Source organism: Rhipicephalus microplus, chromosome 4, assembly GCF_043290135.1.
Source record: "Rhipicephalus microplus isolate Deutch F79 chromosome 4, USDA_Rmic, whole genome shotgun sequence".
In the NCBI taxonomy this organism is placed as follows: domain Eukaryota; kingdom Metazoa; phylum Arthropoda; class Arachnida; order Ixodida; family Ixodidae; genus Rhipicephalus; species Rhipicephalus microplus.
In genome coordinates this window covers 224,802,470-224,825,831 of record NC_134703.1, presented here as the reverse complement: position 1 = coordinate 224,825,831, position 23,362 = coordinate 224,802,470, and the positions used below count along the sequence as shown (strand labels likewise).

Below are 23,362 nucleotides of genomic sequence, written 5' to 3'. Positions count from 1 at the left end.
ATTCAATACTGCTGACCTGAATTTCCAGGCCTTAAGCAGGAGTGGAGGCATTACATTTTCTGTGGAAATGCACATGAATAATAAAAGGAGCTTACAAACAAAACAGCAAGAAGAATCAAATGGTGTGTGAGATGTGGCACTGCAGTACAATAATCTGATATGTAATGGCGAACAATGGGCATGCCAACATAAGTAGTGACACTTGATGCAATGCATTGTCTAATGCTTCAAATCATAGAAAAAGAAAACAAGTGTATGTTGAGAGACTTTTACATTTTAACACACTCTGTATTGTCAGAGGTATAACTGAAAAAAATAAACATGACAGCATATCCACTGGCTGAATGATGGAGAGTGGGGCAAAGCATCCTTCGTTCATTCGTTCTTGCTTCCATCCGTCTGTGTGACCGTCCGTGCGTGCGTCCGCCCCAGCATTCGTCCATGCATACGCCCCTGCGTTCGTCCATCCGTCCATGCAGCCATCTGTGCGTCCGTCCATGCATCTGTCTGTGTGTCCGTTCGTTCATCTAGTCAACACTCCAAATGCTACCATCTCGCACCTTTTCATCATATATTCCGCATATAGAAGCGCCGCCATCCAGCGGACATTCCAAGGACTAAACGAGAGATGGCACATGTACACTTTCTTACGGCTTGCGCTTCGTGTCTACTTCCCACCTTTAAACACCTCGAGTTCATGGTATATACTAGTTCACTGTATTCATGGAACTGCGGCCTAACGCTCGCTAGATCTTTCTAAAACCAAGGAGGTTACACTCAGCGAGTATAACGTAGCAACCCTTTCTTATCAGATAGTGCTCAATGTACATGCCAGTGGCTGCTAAATGGGAATGAGACACAAGAGAATTCGGCTGTTAGTTAATGCGCACACATTTTTTATTGTTCAACAACGCACAGGAGAAATCTCTCACCGGCACCACCTTGCAGGTCAAAGCGTAAGACATGTTACGTACTACGACGAGGGACGAAGGGGTGCCGCTTTAAGGAGCTTCGCCTCTAAAAGAATACATAGAGCGAAGTGACTCATGAGCGAAGCTCTTATGGTAGATTGCTACAGCACTAGTGATAAGAGCGCTATCATAACATCCCTTGAATTGCGACAGTGAATGCACAAACAGAAGGGCACTCAATTATTTCTCTGGCCAAACGGTTGCAATCTCCGATTGTACGGGGGGAAAAAGAATTCATGTTGCAATCTTTGATTGTACAGGGGGGAAAAGAATCCACGTAAGAGTTAGTTTCGCGCATAGTTTTGCTGACCTTTTTTGAGTGAAAAAGTCGAGTGGGACCCTGTTGCGTAAAAGGTTTCAAGTACGTGCTTTTGCTGATTTCAAACTTGTCATGATATATCAAATAAAATATTTTTAGCCTTTCGCGATAGCGTCGACTTTGTAGAGATTCTAGATTTGCTGAAGTTATAGAGCGCTAGGCGATGTTTTCCAACTGTATAAATTGAAAATAAACCTAGCTGCCTTTCTTTGAATATTTTCTAGTTGACTTATATTTGTGTGTGGGTACCATACTGATGTAGCATATTCGAGTGTTGGTCTTATATATGTTTTGTAAGCCAAGAGCTTCACATCCCTTGAAGCCTTCGAAAGCGTTTGCTGTAAGTACCCTAGTTGCCACATGGCCTTCTTCTGTATGTAGGTGACGTGATCATTCCATTGAAGGTCAGCTGTAATGACAACTCCCAAGTATTTATAATTCAAGACTACAGGTAGGGTATTGCCGCTGATACTATAAGTGAAATTGAGGGGATTGTTCTTACAGGTGATTGCCATTGGTACCATTTTAGTGTGGTTTATTTGCATCTGCCACGAGGTACACTAGTTTTGAATTTGGGATAATGATTGCTTAAGCCAAAGCAGATCGTGAGAACTGCGGATTTCTTTATATAAGATGCAGTCGTCTGCAAATAAACGGATTTTTGCTGTTATGTCTTGAGCGATGTCATTTATTAAGATCAAAAAGAATGACGGCCCAAGAACGGAGCCTTAGGGAATGCCGGAATGGACGGAGACAGAATCTGAGTTGACGTGATCAATGGACACAGATTGCTCTCTAGAGGACAGGTATGCGGTTATCCATGCAAGAATGGAATCGTTTTTGAGAATAGGTTCTAGTTTTAAAAGAAGTTTAGAGTGTGATACACGGTCAAAAGCTTTCTCGAAGTCAAGGAATATGATATCGACCTGACCAGAATTATCCAGCACTGGAGCGAAGTCGTGAATGCTCTCAAGCAGTTGTGTTGTCGTAGAAACTCCTCGTCAGAATCCAAGTTGGTGACCATTGATTAATTTGTTTTCTTCAATGAAGCTTGAAATATGTTTGAAAATAATATGTTCAAATACTTTCACACAAGTGCAGAGAAGGGAAATTGGCCTATAGGATGCAACAGATGATGGGTCACCCTTTTTGGGTATCGGGGTTATTCTGGCTTATTTCCAGTCTGTTGGATTTTGCGATTTCCAGTCTGTTGGATTTTGAAGATTTTGCGCACCACTCAGCATATTGGTGTAGAAATGCGTTTGGGATTCCATCTATTTCTGAAGGTTTTTTGATGTCAAGTTTAAGCAAAAGCGATAAAATTTCATCCTCACTGATAGTGATATCATCAAGAGGGGCTGTTTGTTCAAACGTCGAAAAATGTGGACGATTGCCATCGTCGTGAGTGAACACAGAGCAGAAATAGTTATTTAGCATGTTTGCCATTTCTTTGTTGTCACTTTTAACTGTGCCGTTAATTGAGAGGCTCGTGACAGATTTTCTTTTTCGGAGATTAACAAAATTAACAACGAAGTTAACAACAAAGCACGATTTGAAGAACTGTCTAAACATTCCTCGATCAAAACCACACCTGTTTTAGTCACCCCACTCCATTTTATTAACAGCTCGGGAGGAGTAGTACATGACCAAGACTTGCTTAACTTGTCAGAGAGCGAACTGCTCGAGGGCTGGAGTGAAAAGCATGTCATGAATGTACAAAGAATCAAAATCAGGTGCGATAATAAGCAAATCCCACACAACACTGATAATTGCCACATTGGGCACCAGCACGCTTCAAGAATAGGCAGTGATCCCACTCCTGCACCAACTGCACTAGAGTGTGTCAAATCAAACTTACTGCGCCATCCTGATAATATCGAGGGGAATTGCGCTAAACTGCACAAAAGTCAGGTTTGCGAGCATCTATCACTGGCAAAAGACACGCCGGCACGTCAAGACATGTGCAACTTATTCTCAGGCCCACCAAAGTCAATAAAGAACCTAGAATTCTTCCGCTGAATAAACAGCGGTCGCACATGCATCCTAATTCTTAATACTGTGTTTTGTGCCGACGCAATTTCTGTTGTGCAAGTCTGCTTAATGGCGAAACGCAGTACCTGCAGGAGCTCATGACATCTAGTACAATGGGTAGCGTGAAACTGTGGCAGCGATTCAACAGATGTCGTCCCTTCCAGAAACGCTGCTGATAGCTCTTTTGAAGAGTTGCACAGCACGTAATTAAAGCAATTTTAACTTATTCCGTGCTTCGTGTTCGACACTATTCCCTTAATATACTTTTTCTGGATCATCGTACATATACTTAATATACTTTATGGATCATCGTACAGAAGAGCTTTTTCTTAATTCCTTCTACCAGCGCATACGCGTTTTTAATCGCTGTTGCGGTAAAACAACAACAAAAGATACCCTATCTTCTAGAACTCGAGGTAGCAAGGAAGCGAATTCAAAAATTTTGTGTGATTTTTCAAAATTCGTCTCATTAATAAAAACGGGCTTTCTGGTCCGAGCAGCCACAATTCAATTTTAATACACGCAGCTTTCAGTAGTGCGGCCATCGCTGGCGGCTCTAGCTGGTACAGTTGAGCCCGCTTATAACGAACCTGAGCGTGACGCGGCATCCGTTCCCTATATCCCGAAGTTCGTAGTAAATGAAACATAGCTTTTGAAAAAGTTGCGAGTGAAAACAAACTTTTTTTGCCCCAAAAAGTCCGTGATGCACGTGTTTCGAAGAGCAGAAACGATAAGGGCGGTCTCGAGTTTATTTAAAACGGCAGGCTGCTCGTTCGCCGAGGCCCGTGGTATAAGCTGCATGAGGCTCTGGCTCCAAAGCTTCGTCGTTCTCGCAATCCGATTCCTCCAAATCTCTCTCGCCACGTACTTCATTCACAATGCCCCAATCCGTAGTGTCGGCATCATCATCGGCCATAAGTAAATCATCGCAACAGATGTCCCCCCCGCTCTCCCAGGTCTGAGTCGATGACGCGCTGCCACAAATCGCCGCGCCAGTGGTCCTGTTCGGAAGTTTCAGGCTCGGCATCGGGCCCGACGATCGATGAAGTCAGCCTTGCGAAAACAGTTTTGCGCGCATGTAGTCGTTACCGCCGCCCACGAAATATTCACCATCTCCACAGCTGCATACCAAGACGCCCGAAGGGGCAAGTTGGCTGCCAGGTGGTCAACAGCTTTGAGCAAGCGCTCCGCAACGCGGCACCTAACGCGCGGATTATGCTCAAGCCAAGTGTTTCCACTTTCGACGTTTTGTTGAGCGGCAGCAAAAGTGTGCTAGTCCTCCCGTCAGCCATCATGACCACACACGCACACCAAGAGCGAGCAAGACGCACACACGCGACACACATGGCAGAACGTGGGGAACAGCTCTGGGCCCATTCCCAGTCAGAAAACGAAACTGATTCGAGCCAGCGTGGCAGACGTCGCGGAGTGGTGGAGACGGGCGAAGGGGTTGGGATCAAGAGAGGAGACTTGCGAGAGAAGGGCAAGAAGTTGCGATAAAGAGAGGGGAGGATGCAGCAGGAGGGCGACCTTGAAAACCAAAACACACGAGAAAGAGGCAAGTTGGGTAGCTTGCTTGAAAGGTCTGCGAAACTCGCATGTAGAAAAAACTCGGAAAGAGTGCCTGCACGCGCAGAAGTCAAAGCCTGGCCGCCTGGATTGGTGCGCGCGGCGGTGTTCGAAGAATCGGCGTCCGTGGTGAAAAAATTGTTTTGTTGTGCCGGCGGGTTGGCGTGGCCTCATGAACTTCAATATTTTGCAATTCGTTCCGCGCAAATTAACAGCCGTGTTCGTGCTTCCGCACGCGTGCAGAAGGCATGCTGAGCCGAGTGCGAAGTGAGCGAGAACAAGTCCTAAACACGAAATGAATCGAAAATTATCAGAGTCAGTGGGGTGGCGTACGCACGTGCACTAGACTTAGACTATCGGATACAGTCGGTGGCTGACGATTTTGGCAAATGGTCTGGTCACTCCAGACGGCGACGCCAACAACAGTACCAGCGATAAAAAATAGGGTAAAGGGCCGACCGGTCTTCAAAAAATCGGTGGCAGTGTGAAAACAGGGGCCTCGTCTGGTGATACGGGGTGCTCAGAGTAGCGGGGGGGACAAAGGACGGAGGGGTGCATAAGAAAAAGCAATCGGGGCATGGAGGAACAAAACAATTTTTTTCCCTCTATGGGTTTGGGAGAGCGGCAACTAAAGGGTCTCGGAGGCAGGGTCGGTGTTTAACAATAAGAATCTATGGACACCTCGCCGATGCCTGATCGGTGGTCAAAATTATTTTCCCGGGAAGTCGGCAGACCACTGACTCTGTTCGCTGTAACCGATCAGTGGCGCTCAGAGACGTTCGTTGTAAGTGCGATTTTGTGCCATTGAACCAATGTATATTTTCACGGTTACGCGGGTATTGTTCGTTTTAAGCGAAAGTTTGTTTTAAGTGGGGCCGTTATATGAGAACTCGACTTATGTGTGGGCTCGTCTGTATAGCTCTGGTGTCGGAAAGCCCACTGTGAAGTGGCTACGCCTTGTTTCACACCTGTCTCTCGCTCTCCAGGGTCAGTTGCTTACGGTTAAAACAAATGGAAAATCACAGCATCGTATTCATTGCTTTGTTTTGAAAGAGGAGAGGAGGCTGTGTCGCTTGAAGGGCGCAGTCGCTAGCGTGCGCTATTTTGAAGAATAATGAGACTGCTCGTTAACTTTCTGTGCTACTCACCTCTGCTTCGCGTTTAGATATCTGATAACATGAAAACCGCTTCGGCAACTGGAGTGATCATTGTCCCTTTAGCCAGCGTTTTTCTGAGTTATGCGATATCGGGCTGACAATTTGTCATTTTCACTTCAGCTCTTAGCGATGATTGCAATATATTAATAAATTGTATTGTTGTAACAGATACTAAGGCTTGACGTCATCTGTGAAAAGCGCCAACCTGCTCGAGGTTGCCATTTCTGATTTCTGCGCACTCGCAAAAGCTAGCTGCAGGTGCGGTATTTGATATCTGTTCAGCAACTTGGATGACTAGAGACCCCCGGAACACCTCCTGCACGCCGTTGCACGTACAGATGGAATCATACTTGTCTAGAGCGCCCAGCCGGCTGCTCTAGCTGCTGTTTTCTTCATAAATATGTAAAGAAAAACGCCGCAACGATACCAAACATGGTCATTGTTGGGCTCGAACTTCGTGCGTTCCCCGAATACCTTATGTTACCCACCCCACGGCCGGCGACCCCTCGCCAACAAGGAAGCAGGGCCACCGGAATGCGGGACGATGACTGTCTGCTGGCCACAAAGGACGCGACAACTCCCGTGCCGCTGTCGGGCTCAATTATGGCGCCTTACAGGAGACCAAGCCAGGCTGCAGGTGGCCGGTACACGTGGAAGGTACACGTACGCGTCCGCCGGACAATCAGAATCAGCGGAGGTGACGGCATTGGCGCACGGGCCAATTGTATTGATGGCCTGTCAACCCGGCATCGCGGGAACTTACTCGGAGGCGCTTTTCCACGACCTGGCAACGCCCGTCGTCGACCATTCCGGGAACCAATGTGAAAGAAACCTGAGCGACGGCGAAGAACCGATGAGTGGGCAAGAGGCGGTGGGTCTTCGAGGTTGTGGCGAGGAGAGACACATCTGTGCGTTCCGATTGGACTGTAAGAGTGGTGCGTTACGATTGGACTGTAAGATTGGTTGAATGGGGAGACAGGGGATAAAACCAGGGGTGCAGGGACAGTGAATGGAGGGAGGAGAAGCGAATAAACGTCTCTATATCCAGAGGATGTCGGAGCGGTCGTTTCCTCAAGGTGCCAGCAGATGAAAAGTTCTCGTCTTCGGCTTCCTTGGCGGCAGCAGCAAATGTCGCGCAACAAGCGAGTGGAAAGAACCAAACGGAACGTAACTGTCATAGTGCGTGTCAAGCTCTTGTGCTCTAATGTAAGCATCAATGGATGCTTGTTGCTAACGTTAGATAGCAGCCGCTGCCAACTACAGTGTTGACAGGCACGTGCTCTGCTGCTCTAGATGAGTATGATTTCTTCTGCACAGCATGAAAGTGCATACGAATGGACATGTCAAGGCTCAGTGCCTGCCCTTATACGGCCACTCTAGAAAGCAAAGCACTTTTCACGCAGTTTGTTCATGCTGAGAGTACAATGTAGAAGGGTATACAGTAAAAGCTCATTAATTCGACTTTCACGGGATCGGAAAAACTGTCCGAATTAACCGAATTAACTAATGAACAGGGAAAACAACATTTAAAATCAAGCTGCAGAAGCATACCTTTATTTGTTGAAGTATTTTGTAATTGTCGTCTGCGTTTTCGCGCAGATTCGGGCTGACATCACAATTTTTCTTAACTGTACCAAATGGCCAACAGCACGCAAGCTGTCGGGAGTGTTCAGGCAAGCGTCCTCTAATATTAACAGCGCCTCCGAGACTTCCCGTGAGATGCGATGAGGTCACGGCTGTATCTCCTCGCATGATTCTTCGTCGGAATCGTGGTCTTCATGGGCGCCCGTAACATCATTAATAATCTCTTGATCGGTCAGGAGACCACTCCTGGCGACACCATGATTAATCGCGATATAGTCCTGAAAGATCACATCTGTGGGAAGGACAGCACCGAAAGTCGTGCAGTCATTGTCGGTGGACTCGGCTGACACCTCCTCGATGCCATCGTCAGCTACTGCTGCATGCTCGGGCCTCACAAAACCGCTGTGCCGAAAACAGTTGGCGATGACTTGCGGCAGAGTGTTTTTCCATACGTGGGCGATGATGTGCACTGCGCCGAGTAAGTCCACTTAATACAACTTTCCAGCTTCTGAGCATAGGATCATTCGCTCTAGCAGGTGCTTGCGGTACTTCGACTTCACGTAGTGAATGATACATTGGTCCATCGGCTGAAGAGCAGACGTAGTGTTGGGCGGCAAAAAAACTACTTTGATGCTCTTCAGTTCGACTGTACAGTTTTATGGGCACTGCAGTTGTTAACAACCATAATTATCTTGCGGTCCTTCGACGTGAAGTTCCGGTCCAACTGCTGCAGCCAGCCACGAAAAATGTCCGGTGTCATCCATGCCTTCCTGTTCGCTGTGTACTCGACAGAAAGGCTTTTGACGTTCTTAAAACAACGTGGCTTAAGCGCCTTCCTGACGACAAGTAGTGGCAAGCGCTCCATGCCAGTCATATTGGCGGCAAGAAGCACAGTTATCCTTTGCTTGCACTTCTTGCCACCAATGCACACGTCCCCTTTAAAAGTCACCGTCTTGTCTGGCAGAGCTCTGAAAAATAGAGCAGTTTCATCTGCATTGAACACGTCACGTGGTTCATATGTGGCGATGTGCTCCAGCAGCTTCACATTTCTCCTCTCGGTGGTCACGCTTTCGTCAACACTGGCCTTTTCGCCGCACGCACTCCTGAAGACAAGTTCGTGTCTCTCTCGAAACCTCACAAACCATCCTTCTGACGCTTTGAACAATTCAGTGTTCATCATTGCAGCGTACTTCTCACCTTGCGCCATGATGAGAGGTCTGCTCAAAGGCAGATGCGCGTTGCGACAGTCAGTAATCCACCGGAGCAAAGCTTCTTCAAGCTGGGGATGAGCTGCGGTTCGCAACCGCTTTTTAGAGGCATGAAACTTCTCGCTTTCGAAGGTGCTACCTCATGCAAGCGTGTCGCCAATCATGTCATGACGTCATCGCCATCGCCGAGCACATAAAAGCGAGACACGCAAAATAAACCTTCCTTGTTCTTGCTTGGTTACTGAGCCGTTCACACACAACGTAACAGTGGCGACGAGGATAGGATCGACGCGGTGGGAGGAGGCTTTGAAGCGCGGCTGCTGAAACAGGCAGCGATGGCGCCAGGACAGGTGCCTGCATTCACGGAAGAAGAAGGAGGCTGCTCCGCCTACAAGGTACGCTTGGAAGCATACTTTCAAGCACAGGAAATCACAGACGAGGCAAAACAACGAGCCCTGCTGGTGGCGGCTCTGTCCAATGGCGCCGTCAAAGTACTTCAGGGACGATGCCACCCCAAAACCGTGAACGACCTCACCTACAGCGATGTCATCAAGCATCTGCAGAGCCATTACGAGCCGCAGGTCAACGAAACAGCAGCCAGATACCGATTCTTCACGCGCACACAGGCAGAAGGTAAGCGAGTGCGGGATTTTGTAGCCGCGCTTCGCCGCATGGCCGAAGACTTCAATTTCGGCGACATGTTGCGCCGCATGCTGCGGGACCGCATTGTATATGGTATTCGAGACGACGACGTAAGACGTCTGTTGTTGACCCGCGCCTGACTTTTACCGGACTTTGAAAAAAGCAGAAGACTTCGTAATGGCTGCTGAGGCCGCCGCGGAAAACGCGCAGCACATGCAGCCACTGCCCTCCCCGGTAGCCGACACAACGAATTTTGTCCGGCCGGGCCTCTCACGTTCGAAGTCGAAGGAAGCAAGTGGGCTATCTCGCGATGAGCATCGGCCTTGCACCCGCTGTGGTGCATCTTCGCAACAAGCGGATGATTGTCGTCATCTCCGAACAGTGTGCCATCGATGCCGGAAACGCGGCCACTTGGCACGAGTGTGTAGAGCGTCGGACGAAGACACTAATCGGAGGCAACAAGCGAACGCCCTTTTGCAAGACCCACAAGAGAGTTCGGAGGACTGCGAAGCTTTATACACGCTGACTGCGCATCAAGTGACGGACAGCACGCACGTAAAGCCTATTATGCGCCAGATAAGTTGGAACGGAGTGCCGCTCACGATGTTGGTAGACACGGGTTCACCTGTGAGTGTTATTCCGCGGTCAGTGTTCGAGCGACACCGAGGCAAATGGCCACGTTTGCAAGCCACAACAATGAAGCTGTCGTGTTTCAAGGGACCACTTCCTATCAACGGAAAATTGCAACTCAATGCGACCATGAGTGGCACGACCATTCAGGCCGAACTTTTCGTCATCGACTGTCCGGGACTGATGCTTTGCGGCCGTGACACTATCCGCAGCTTCAATACGGCAGGCGTGCCGGTACTCACTGGAAACGAGGTGGCGTGTGTGCAGGCGGAAAATGCGGACAGAATGGTGGAAACCATGCTATCAAAGTACAGTGATGTCTTTGCTCCGGGGTTGGGTTTGCTTCGAGGGCCAGCGGTACACCTGACCGTCAAAGAAGGCGCAAGACCCCGGTTTTGTAAGGCGCGGACGGTGCCGTATGCGCTCAAACAAATGGTATCAGCAGAGTTAGATAGGCTGGTAAACGAAGGGGTGTTATCACCGGTAACATCGGCCGAATGGGCCACACCCGTGGTGCCCGTAGTCAAGAAGGATGGACAGGTGCGATTATGCGGCGACTTCCGGCTTACGGTGAACGCAGCTACCATAATGGAGCAATATCCGCTGCCGCGGGTTGACGATATCTTTGCGAACCTCAACGGCGGAGAAGCTTTCAGTACATTGGACTTGAGAAACGCCTATAATCAGCTGCCCCTTGACGAGGACTCGAAGAGGCTAGTCGTTTTTAACACGCACAAGGGGCTCTACTGTTTCAACAGGCTGCCGTTCGGAGTTTCGTCAGCGCCAGCAATCTTCCAGCGGCGCATGGAGGCCGTGCTCAGCGGGATCCCCGGCGTGCAGGTATATCTGGACGACATAATTGTATTGGAAAAAGCAAACGACTGCAGGATCCTGGAGCAAGTGCTACAGTGCCTGAGGGAACACGGCCTGCGCCTACGACGGGAGAAATGCAAGTTCAGGCAAGAGCAAGTCACCTTTCTCGGACACTGCATCGACAGACACGGCCTACGCCCCAAAAGCGACAACATCACGGCACTGCTCGACGCCCCCCAGCCCACTTCGGTAAGAGAACTGAAAACTTTTTTAGGTCTGTTAAATTACTACGGCAAGTTTTTGTCCAATGTGTCGACCTTACTAGCGCCCTTATACGCATTGTTGGCAAAGGGCGTAAAATGGGTCTGGGGCAGACAACAGCAGAATGCTTTCGAGGCAGCTAAACAAGCAGTGAAGAATGCAAAACTTTTGGTGCATTTTGACCCAAGCAAGCCCATTCGCCTAGAGTGCGACGCGTCAGCAGTAGGCCTGGAAGCAGTGTTGTCGCATCGAGTCGGAGGAATTGACTACCCTATCGGATTCAAGTCACCAACATTAACAAAAGCTGAGAAAAATTATTCCCAGTTGGAAAAGGAGGCCCTCGCCCTCATATTTGGCGTAACCAGGTTCAGAGACTATCTGTATGGGACCCACTTCGAACTAGTAACCGACCACAAACCGTTAACCGGACTGTTCAGTCCAGACAAGAAAATTCCGCCGATGGCCGCTGCCCGCATTCAGCGTTGGGCCCTGCTGTTGGGTGGATATCGGTACAGCCTAACCTATCGTAAAGGATCTGAAAACGTAAACGCAGATGCCTTCAGCCGACTCCCTATTCCTCGGGGGCAGCCCGATAACGTAGAAGACGACGCTCCCGAGTATGTATTATGCGCTGAAGCTGTGAACGCGGCATCCATCAGTGCCAAAGAGTTGGCGGTTCTAACCATCCGTGATGCTATGTTACAGCAGGTGCGAAAGTGGATCCTGCAGGGCTGGCCGCAGTACCTAACAGAGTCCGAGGAGCGATTCCGGCCGTTCTTCCAAAAAAGGGATGAGCTGATGGTGAATCAGGACCTCATTTATTGGGGACATAGAATAGTAGTGGCATCAGCGGCTGCTGGGAGTCTTTTGAGGCTTCTACATGAAACACATCCAGGGATGGCGGCAATTAAAAACCTTGCTCGAACCATTTTTTGGTATCCAGGGCTGGAGGCCGACATCGAAAGAATGGTACGCGAATGTGAGAGGTGTGCTCAAACCAGTGCAATGCCTCCTGCGCAGGTTCCGGCGCCATGGCCAGAAACGGGCCGGAAATGGTCTCGAGTGCACATCGACTACGCAGGCCCCGTTGAAGGACACATGCTACTGGTGGTCGTAGATGCTGAAACAAAGTGGCTGGAGGCCATATCGAGGCGGAGTACGACATCAGAAGTCACGGTGGAAGCGTTGAGGCCCATATTTGGCAGGTTCGGACTGCCACATACACTTGTTTCAGATAATGGGCCACAGTTCGTCTCAACCGAGTTTCAGAAGTTCGTAAGAATGAACGGGATCAACCACGTGACGACGGCGCCTTACCATCCGCAGTCAAATGGCCTGGCGGAATGCGCGGTTCGCACGATCAAAGAAGGCCTTTGAAAAAGCCAAGGGGGTGGCACATTCATTAAACGTCTCAGTTTTTATGCCGATACTGACGGACACCGGTACAGGCTGGGAAGTCTCCGTCTGAACTACTGCTGGGTTATCAGCTACGGACCAGGCTAGACTGTTGCCTCCCAAGTGCAGGCGGGGAACCGCGTCTTGAAGAGCGCTCCTCCACCATGCCGTTCTGTGCAGGACAGCCGGTGTGGCTAAGAAGTTTCCACAGCCGGCCAAAATGGTTGCCGGGAGTGGTCACCAGTACCCAAGGGGCTCGGATGGCGACTGTGTCTACGCCGGACGGCGAGCAACGTCGTCATGCGAACCAACTGCGGCTGCGCACTCCGAAGGACTCAAACACGACGCAGCCAGGGGGCGCTACAACATCCACCACCACCGCTAACGAAACCTCGCCGATGCCAGCCGGCATGGCTGACCCCACGCCGGGGGGGTCGCCGCCCTCTAGCCAACCTGAGGCACCGCCGCCGCTTCGTCGGTCCAACAGGCTACGGCGACCACCTCAAAGGCTCAACTGGTAAAAGGGAGAGATGTGCTACGTCATGCAAGCGTGTCGCCAATCATGTGATGACGTCATCGCCATCGCCGAGCACATAAAAGCGAGACACGCAAAATAAACCTTTCTTGTTCTTGCTTGGTTACTGAGCCACTCACTCGCGACGTAACAGAAGGCTTGTCGAATCTGTTGTTCATTTTTCACGTACGTTCCCAACGTGCTCCGCTTCATGTTGTACTTGGTCATAACCTGCTGTCGCTATTCGCCGTTCTTCAGTGCTTCCAAAATTTCCACTTTAGTCGCCAAGTTCTTCGCGCCGTAGTTCTGCCGCTTTTTCGGCGTTGCCATCACTGTAGCGCACGTTGGTGGTGGCATGCAAATACGGTCACAATGGAAGAAAAAGAGAACTCCGCAAGAAGAGATGGTTCCGACACGACAACACAAGGGAAAATGGCGTCGGAGGCGCTGAGTGGAGAAAAAAGAAGACGCCGACGTTCGGTGACGCTGCGATCGCTCCCACTAGTTGATGATGATGGCGATGCCACTCAGGTTTCGGTTTCACTCCAGTGGTGCCAGTGCTGCTTTATCATACTTTTGTGTAGCAGCAGCCGTCAGCATTTGTCCGAATTAAGCGGTGCGGAGCCGAATTCCGACGAAATAACGAAAGTTTGGTCCCATAGATTAACATGCACTTTGGCCGGGACCAATGAAGCCGCCCGAATTATCCGAATTAACGAGTGTCAAGTTAACGAGCTTTTACTGTACCAGCCAATTTTACGGTGTGCCGATATAGCATGCGCACCAGCGATCAAACCCTTAAAAGGCCCATAAACCTCCTCCGATATTTTTTCATACATTTCAAGTAAACACATGCATCGTGTGCAGAATGTCGTCGCGATCAACGATTCTACACGTGGCTTGCGTTGAGCCACCGGCGCGCCACACATTTCGAGAAAGAATTCCTCCTCCTTTCTAGGCCTTTCGGGATTCCGCCGAGCCAAATATGCTGATTGATCGAGCAAGAGCTCACAACTTCCGGTCAGTCTGCAAGCAGCTGCTTGTTGTTGTTTGCCGTGTTGCCCGCCTGCATGCGCCCGCTCACGAGTCACTTACTGCGGCCGGCGTGTCCCCAAACGGGTCTACCGCGTTGGCGATCCTTTGAAGACGTGCGCGCATCGCAGGCTCCATACCGGCAAGATTATGGCAGGCACAGTTCGCCAACACGCACACAGCTGCAATGCAACTGACGGAGTCGACGACTGGAGTCACGGAAACTGGAAGAAAATGGTGTTTTCAAACAGCACGTCAGGGATGATGTATGTCACCAGAATCGGGAGAGGCGCTCGGCGAGAAAGCAAAGCGTCTTGGCAGAGGATACTGGTGGAGGGAAGCGCAGGAGAGAGTGAAATTAGTGATCATCGCAGTTTCGATAATCAAACGCGTCTTACTCAGCTATTACTGCACCGTTTTGAAACATTTTCATGGCTCTGTGCTCGTTGTAAACTCGTGCACAATTTCCCCGCCACAACTGAATTTCGACCTCAGGGTGGTTTATGGGCCCTTTAAAATCAAAGTTCATAACAACCCCCCCCCCCCTCCTCCTGCCTTATTACAGGTTTTCCCGCTCACTTTAATCCAAGTACCAGCTTTAAATAATCCACATGTCATTCAAATAATTGAGCGCCAAGCTATTTATTCATGCGCCAAACATTTAAGCCAAGCACCAACTCAGTTAGGCTGCGTGCCAGTGAGTTTAATCCAAGTGTCACCATGTTTAATGCAGTTGCTAACAGCTTTAATTCAGGTGCCAGTCAGTTTAATCCATGCACCAGAAACACATCGTTTGCCACTTTATACTGTCTAAATGTTGGAATAACGTAAACATGAAACGACAAAAAGAAGTTTTTGCTCGCCTATACATGCTAGCGCTTATGAAATTAAGTACAGGGTTGTTTTCTTCTAAGGTTTTGGTGTCATAGGTTCAAATAAAAAAAAACTGTGCGTATTGGTTGCATTTACGGGTGCTAAATGTATTTGCTCATAGAGTCCATGTTAGTCTATGCTTTATCGCTACTGCATTATTCTGACTATTCTGGCTAACACCATCGCATATGCATGACAGCATTTAGCTGCTTATTAGTTGAGGCGGCTGAGGCGTTCGCAGTCATCTGCTCAGCCCGGTGAGAACGATGGGGACCAACAGATGATATTGCTACATGCATGTTGACATTTTGTGGGACAATGCGCGAGTGTGCATGACGAAGTGGACGAAGAGTGGTCTTTGTTGGTGTCTGGTCAACTGGTCACCCCACTGCTGCTGGTTTGAAATATGTTTCATCCACAGCCTCGTCGATACGGTGCCCCTTCTCTTCCTTAACGTATTTGGTGGAAGTGGAACTTCCTCCGTCCTCACCACGAAGCTTCGCAGTGGCCGCACTATCCATGGATTCCAATGATAACAACCTGTCACCGCCTTCAGCTGCAGCGCCAGCTACTACATACCTTGCAATGTCCCACCCCGGTGATCCCGGTACGTTCTCCACCCAGCCTGGTCTTGAGGTTGACTACTAGCTCCGCATGTACGAGCGCGTTAGCCTCACTCACCGATGGGACCCTATCATGATGCTCGTCAACGTAATTTTTACTTGAATGGCACCCCATGTGTAGGGTTTGATGCTCATGAGACTGAGCTGACCAGCTAGGACATCTTCAAGGAACGACTTCACGATCTCTTCGGGGACCCGTCCGGTCGACAAATGGCCGCACGACAAGAACTCGCTACCTGTGTACATTCATCAACCGAGTCATATGTCTCGTACATACAGGACGTGCTCGCGTTGTGCCGCAAAGTGGACGAGGAAATTGCGGAGACTGACAAGGTGGGCCACATACTCAAGGGCATTATGGACCACGCTTTCAACTTGCTTGTGTACAACAACGTCACGATCGTTGATCTCATAATTGAGAAATGCCACCGCTTCGAAATGGCCAAAAACCGCTGAGTTCTGCCTCAATTTTTGCGGCTCCCAAACACGGCTGTCATGTCAACCCTCACCGATCTCAGTGCCACACCACCTTTGCACGAGAATGTTACACGCATCGTTCGGCGCGAGCTTGAGGCGGCCCGTCTGGCGCTGTTTCAACCACTTCCACTCAACCAGGGCACCGTGCAAACACCTCCAGCGGTGTCAGTTATTCATGCAGTCGTGCAGCAAGAAATCACTAACCTTGGTTTTCCTGTCACCTGCTCCATCTCCTGACCGGACTACAGACCGATGCCAATGAATGCACCACACATATTTTCATATTTCACCCATATTTATGCACCCATATTTTCTGCCCAGATCCTGCAATCCGATGAAATGGAGAACAGCAGACGACAAGTCAATCTGCTTCTTGTGTCACCGAGTTGACCATGTCTCCCGCTACTGCCGCAGCACTTGGACTCCCCCCCCCCCCCCCCCAATGGAGCCAATTTTTTTCTCCTCACCCACAGGCCGACCCCCGTCGGTATTCGCCCAGTTGTGAGTATTCTGCTTCTGACGCACCTAAAAGCCACTCTACAGCTCGTTCATCGTCACCGCAATGCCGTCGTTCTCCGTCGCCCCATCACCACTGCTATCCATCGCCGAATAACTATGGATCTTCCCGGATGGAAAACTAGATTATGCTGCTCCTGGAGGTAATGCTGCATCAAGTGTGACTGACCCAAATCATTCGTTGATGCTCTCTACTAATAAGAACTTGCTGGAAATGCATGTGAACGGACCTTCTTTGACAGCTTTAGTTGACACTAGAGCTCAGGTGTCTATAATGAGTGCTCGTCTCTGTTGCCGTGTCAAAAATATACGCCAGCCGCAACGCAGGCCGTCCGTGTCGCCGATGGTGGAACTATGGCCATCATTGGAATGTGTACTGCTTGTATTAGCCTTGCCGGCCGCCATGTTCCTGTTTTATTTAACATGCTCAACAATTGCCCTCATGACCTCTTTGGGAATTTATCGATGCATTCTGCCCTGATCGACTGTTCCGCCGGCACTCTCTGTTTAGAACTTCCTCTTCTTCCAGATTCTCGCCCCGAGCTGCCCAAAAGCTTCTGACAGACTTCAGTCGGATACCGCCAAAAGCCCTCAAATTCATTAAATCGGCAACAATTTCACCCGTTATTCATGGTGATTATGTCGTCACGCCTATTCCTGATGTTCTCCTGGAGCATGACATCACTATGCCACACTCCGTCATAACCATGGCCTCTAACTGGGCATGTCTGCCCATTATCAATGTAAGTTTCACGCAGCAAGTACTACCACACGGAATTTCAGTCGCCACGCTGCGACCTTTGATAGACGCCCACGTCACAGCTTTTGCGGCAGATGCATGCTTAGATCTTCCATGTTGCCCGCAGGATGCCACATTCCTCAATGCGGCCTTGCGCCCCATAATCGACCCGAAACTCAAACCTGAGCAATCCGGCGCCCTATGCCGCCTTCTGGCTTCCTACTGCGACATATTTGACATCGACAGCAGTTCACTCGGTCAGACTTTCCTTGTAAAGCACTGCATTAATACTGCTGATTCTCTTCCCATTCACCGCCGACCATACCGGGTGTCTGCCACAGAGCATAAGGTAATTCAAGAAGAAGTCAGCAAGATGCTAGCCAAAGGAATTATTGAACCCTCCTCGAGCCCTTGGGCATCTCCCGTTGAACTAGTTAAAAAGACAGATTACGCGTGGCACTTCTGTGTTTAATACTGCCATCTTTAATCGAATCACGAATAAGGACATTTATCCTTTGCCCCGCATTAATGACACCCTCGATTATCTTTACGGCGCACGATAGTTTTCTTCAATTGACCTACATTCTGGCTATTGGCAGATTAGGGTGGACAAGAATGACCAAGAAAAAACTGCGTTTGTAACTCACGACGTCCTATACGAATTTAAGGTGATGCCGTTTAAGCTATGCAACGACCCAGCCGTGTTTGAGCGTATGATGAACTCGCTATTACAAGGATTCAAGTGGTCAACATGCCTGTGCTACCTGGATGATGTCCTTGTATATTTGCCGACATTTGAGACACACTTTCAGCTTTTTTCAGCGGTTCTCGAAGTTTTCCGCACTGTTGGCCTTCAACTAAACTCATCGAAATGTCACTTCGGCCGCCAGCAGATTATGGTGTTGGGCCACCTTGTTGACGCATTAGGTGTGCAGCCTGACCCAAAGAAAATTCATGCCATCTCGAGCTTTCCTGTACCCCAGTCTGTCAAGGACGCCCGGAGCTTTGTGGGATTTTGTTCCTATTTTAGAAGGTTCGTGAAAGATTTTGAAACAATCCCTCGACTACTCGTTGACCTTCAGAAGAAAGACGTGATTTTTACGTGGGCTTCCGATCAAGCTGCCGCTTTTTCACACCTCATCAACCTCCTCACAACTCCGCCTATATTGGCCCACTTTGACCTGTCCGCTCTGACAGAAGTCCGAACCGATGCGAGTGGTCACGGGATTGGAGCCGTTCTAGCCCAACGACAGCGAGGACACGATGGAGTTATGGCCTACGCTAGCCGCCTTCTCACAGCTGCCGAGCGCAACTATTCAATAGCAGAGTGTGAATGTCTTGCTCTTGTTTGGGCAGTCACGAAGTTTCCCCATGTTTATATGGCATGAATTTCTCTGTAATAACAGACCAGCATGCACTATGTTGGCTTTCCTCACTGATTGACCCTACTGGCCGATTTGGGCGCTGGGCTCTGTGACTGCAAAAATATACCTATACAGTCATGTACAAGTCGGGACGCCTACATCAGGACGCCGACTTCCTCTCCCACTACCCAGTCAATGAATTGAGCACCATCCCTGACACCGACACCGATACTTGCGTCTTCTCCGTTTCGCAACTGACCTGCCTTGGTGGCAAGCAACTTGCGTGCTACAATCGAGGGTCTCAAATCACCATTTTCTGATAGGTCCCATCGCTCATTTGTCCTCCACGATGGCGTCTGTGATGAGTGAAGAAAACGACGACGGAAGTGCGGGAAAAGGCGCGTGTAATGTGTGCGTGAGTGTCAGCGAATCAGCTGACGACCTGTGGTGGCCCATAGAGGTGGCGTGCCACGATTGGGCCACGGGCGACCATCACGTGGCAGTGGGCTTTGTGGCTGGGGACGAGCCAAAGCAGCGGCAGACGGGAGACAGCAGGCCGAAGCGTCGGACGCAGGCGATCTATGTTCCGGCCAGGGAACGCGGCCGTCCACGCTGATGTCGTCCAACCACCAGCTGGGGCGGCATTGCCGGCACGAGTACTGCATCTCGGGGCGTGGCCTGGCCTGCTGTTCTCTTCCTTGCCGAGGGCATCGCGGATCTCGGCGAGGCATCTTCGTGGTCAGCCGTTCGGCACAGCGACGTAAGTGGCCTGGCTAATGGTCACGGTTGCGCCGAGCACCGCGTCTCGACGCAAGCTGTTCGCTGGACGGGCTGGCCATTCCCCGCATGGAGCATCGCGTCTCCGATGCGGGTTGACTGCTCAGTAGTCGCACCCATGCCATCAAGCGCCGGTGTCACCAGAGTGTCGCACATTGGCAAGGGACGAGCGAGACGCGGCGTGCGCACAGAGGAGCACGGAGCCGGGCGAGGATTCAGGGTGGCCGAGGATACAGATGCCAGGGGAGTTGCTGGCTGAATCTAGGATCGCCGAGCGGTGCCGAGCGACGCGCCAGACTCGGACGTGGGCCACGAGCTCATGAGCTGCAGGGTGCACCTGAGGGTACCTGGCGGTGCCCTGGCCAAGAAAGAACGTGGGGAAAAGAGAGCTCGAGGGTTGAGGCCAAGAAGGCAGAGGAAGCGGTGCGCCGCTCGAGAGGACGAGTTCCTGGCAGCGTTCCTGAGCCAGACGTGAGACCCGTACGTGTCGGTTCGAGGTCGAGCTCCGGTGTGTCTGTTCAAGGTCCAAGGCCGAGACCTGCCGAACGGCTCCTGCCTGGGTGCAGTGGCCGGGAGCAGGTTCGTGGGCGAGGCCTACCGGGTGTGGTCCTCGTGAGCCGTGGCCTGATCCTGGACCTCCGGAGTTGCGACCCTGACTGTTGGGTTGGCCGCGACGTCCGACTCAACGGCGCTGCACATGGTAGCTTATCCGTGCACCGTCAGCCGTTCCACCCATGCCATGAAATAAAAAGTTCATGTTAATCCTTCCTCGTCCGCTATCAACAAACATAGTGACGAACGTCCTTAACTATCACAGCGTCCTATACCGCCAAAACTTCTACCCAGATGAACCACCCCAGCTGCTTGTCATTCCGAAACACCTCCGCTCGGCAGTTCTCCACGAACTCCATGGCCTTCCGACTGCCGATCACCTTTGTGTGTCACGCACTTACGACTGGATTCGCCGACACTTTTTTTGGCCAGGGCTTTCACGCTCAGTCAGAAGATACGTTGCGGCTTCTGATAAATGTCAGCGCCGCAAAACACCATCGGCGCTTCCCGCCGGACACCTTCAACCACTTGACATTTCGTCAGAACTTTTCTTCCCCGCTGGCTTAGACCTCCTGGGCCCTTTTTCCTTGTCTTTTTCTGGAAACAGGTGGATAGCTGTGGCCACAGACTATGCCACACGCTACCCCATCACACGAGCACTACCAACAAGCTGTGCCACAGATGTCACAGACTTCTTCCTACCTGACATGATCTTGCAACAAGGAGCTCCACGCCAGCTGTTTAAAGACCGTGGCCGCACCTTTCTATCAAAGGTCATATCCGCTATCCTTAGTCATGTCAAACGAGGTACAAGCTCTCTACATTCTACCACCTGTGGACAAACGAACTCAAGGAGCATCCGAATCGAACACTTACAGATATGCTTGGGAAGTGTGTTTCTTGCAACCACTCTGACTAGGACCTTGCTTTACCATACGTAACATTTGCATATAATTCTTCTCGCTATGACACTGCCGCTTACTCTCCTTTTTTTTTTTTGTTCGGCCGAAAACCTACATTACCCCTAGATACAGTCATTCCATCTACCGTGACACCGACTAGGGAATATGCCCTTGACACTATCACTCGAGCTGCCCACGCAGGCTAAATCGCCCGCACTCACTTTCTGGCCTTTCAAGAGAACCAGCGGTGTTTGTGCGATCAACGGCACCGCGACGTGCACGTTTTACCCCGTTCATTGGTCCTGCTGTGGTCCCCGACCTGTCAAGTCGGCTTGTCGGAAAAACTTCTTTCCCGCTACACAGGTCCATATCGTGTCCTTGGTGAGGTTAGTCTTGTGACATACGAAATCGCTCCTGCTGCCTCATCGCCTTCAACTGCCCCACAGGCCACCAATCAAATTAAATTCAAATTAAAGCAAATTACATTAGCCCTTGAAAACTTACACTAAATGATTGATAAGTTGTTAAAAGGAACCCTGACAGTGAAAGTTTCGTTGAATTTCTTTATGGTAATTCGTTGCTTTGCGTCTGGTAATTGAATCGTAAATGCTCCAAAGCATTTATAACTAGCATCATTCTCATCAGGATTAGCACACAAATAGGACAAAAAAAATAAACAAGAAAGTGTACATTACAAGCACTTGCTTGTGTTCTGTTCTTTTCTTGCGCTGATCGTGAGAAGTATGTACCAACTAACCAAATTTGATACTTTGCTAGCATCGTTAATTCAGAACAATTTAGTTTCAGTTTGAAATGCCCGTCTGAAATGAAAGCCACACTGAGACGACATTCGCTCAAATTTCTGTGATGCTAAACATGCTGTCTTCAAATAGGGGCACCCGCGGGTGGTGGAGGAGAAAACAATGTGGGTGCTATGAGCGTGTTCGCCTCAAAAAAAAAAAAAAAAAAAAAGAAAAGCATACTTGGTGAAAGTAGCCAAAAACCAACTTGAGGGCAGCTAACAACAGAGCTAGAGAAAAAACAAGCAGTAGTGTTCCCCCAGTGCTAGTCGGGGTGAACTTCTCTGGCGTCGACAATGCTTGCTTGAACTCTGCAAGGTCTCAAGGGGGCCTCTGTGTACGTCAAACCACAGAAATTTTCGATTCGAACTGAATACAATCGAGCCCACATATAACGGCCCCACTTGAAACGAACTTTCGCTTGAAACGAACAATACCCGCGAGACCGTGAAAATATACATTGGTTCAATGGCACAAAATCACACAACGAACGTCCCCGAGCGCCGCTTATCGGTTACAGCGAACAGAGTCGGTGATCTGCCGACTTCCCGGGAAACCAATTTCGGCCACCAATCAGGCATAGGTGAGGTGCCCATACAATCTTATTTTTAAACGCCGATTCTGCCTCTGCGCCCCTCTAGTTGCTGCTCTCCTCGACCGCTTTTTGTTAAGTACTCCTCCGTCCTTTGTCCCCCCGCTACTCTGAGCACCCAGCATCGCCAGACGAGGCCCGTGTTTTCACACTGCCACCGATCTTTCGAAGACCAGTCGGCCACGTACCCTGTTTTTGATCGCTGGTACTGTCGTTGGCGTCACCGGCCTGGAGTGACCAGACCATTTGCCAACATCGTCGGCCATCGACTGTATCCGATAGTCTGCGTCTAGTGCTCGCGCGTACGCTACCCCGACTCTGATAATTTGCGATTCGTTTCGTGTTTAGGACTTGCTCTCGCTCACTTCGCACTCGACTCAGCATGCCTTCCGCACGTGTGCGGAAGCGTGAAAACAGCTGTTAATTTGTGCGCAATGGATCGCGAAATGTCGAAGTTTGTGAGGCCACGACGCGCCGGCGCAACAAAACGATTTTTTGATCACCGCCGCTGATTCTTCTAATGCCGCCGCGCGCACCGAACGAGGCAGCCATGCTTTGACTGCCGCACGCGCTGGCACTCTTTTCAAGTTTTTCTTCGTGCGAGTTTCGCAAACCTTTCAAGCAAGCTACCTAACCTGCCTCCTTCTCGTGTGTTTTGGTTTTCAAGGTCGCCCGCCCGCCGCATCCTCCCCTCTCTTTATCGCACGGAGGAAGGAATCTTTCATTCCTCCGTTCTTTATCGCAACTCCTTGCCTTTCTCTCTTGATCACAACCCCTTCGCCTGTCTCCACCGCTCCGCGACACCCGCCCCGCTGACTTGAATTAGTTTCGTTTCCCGACTGGAAACGCACCCAGAGCTGTTCCACGCGTGTGCGCGTCTTGCTCGCTCTTGGGGTGTGTGTGTGGTCATGATGGCCGACGGGAGGACTAGCACGCTTTTTCGTGCCGCTCAACAAAACGTCGAAAGTGCGACCGCTTCGCTTGAGCGTAAACCGCGTGTTAGGTGCGGCGTTGCAGAGCG

General features: G+C 50.2%; 1 protein-coding gene across 1 annotated transcript in view; it reads left to right on the top strand.

The window, feature by feature from the left end:
- The window catches only part of pyd (zonula occludens-like protein polychaetoid), a gene marked incomplete at its 5' end in the record, with an annotated part of 754,603 nt that overhangs the window by 381,519 nt on the left and 349,722 nt on the right, over window positions 1-23,362 (top strand). The gene's annotated exons all lie outside the window — the stretch shown is intronic.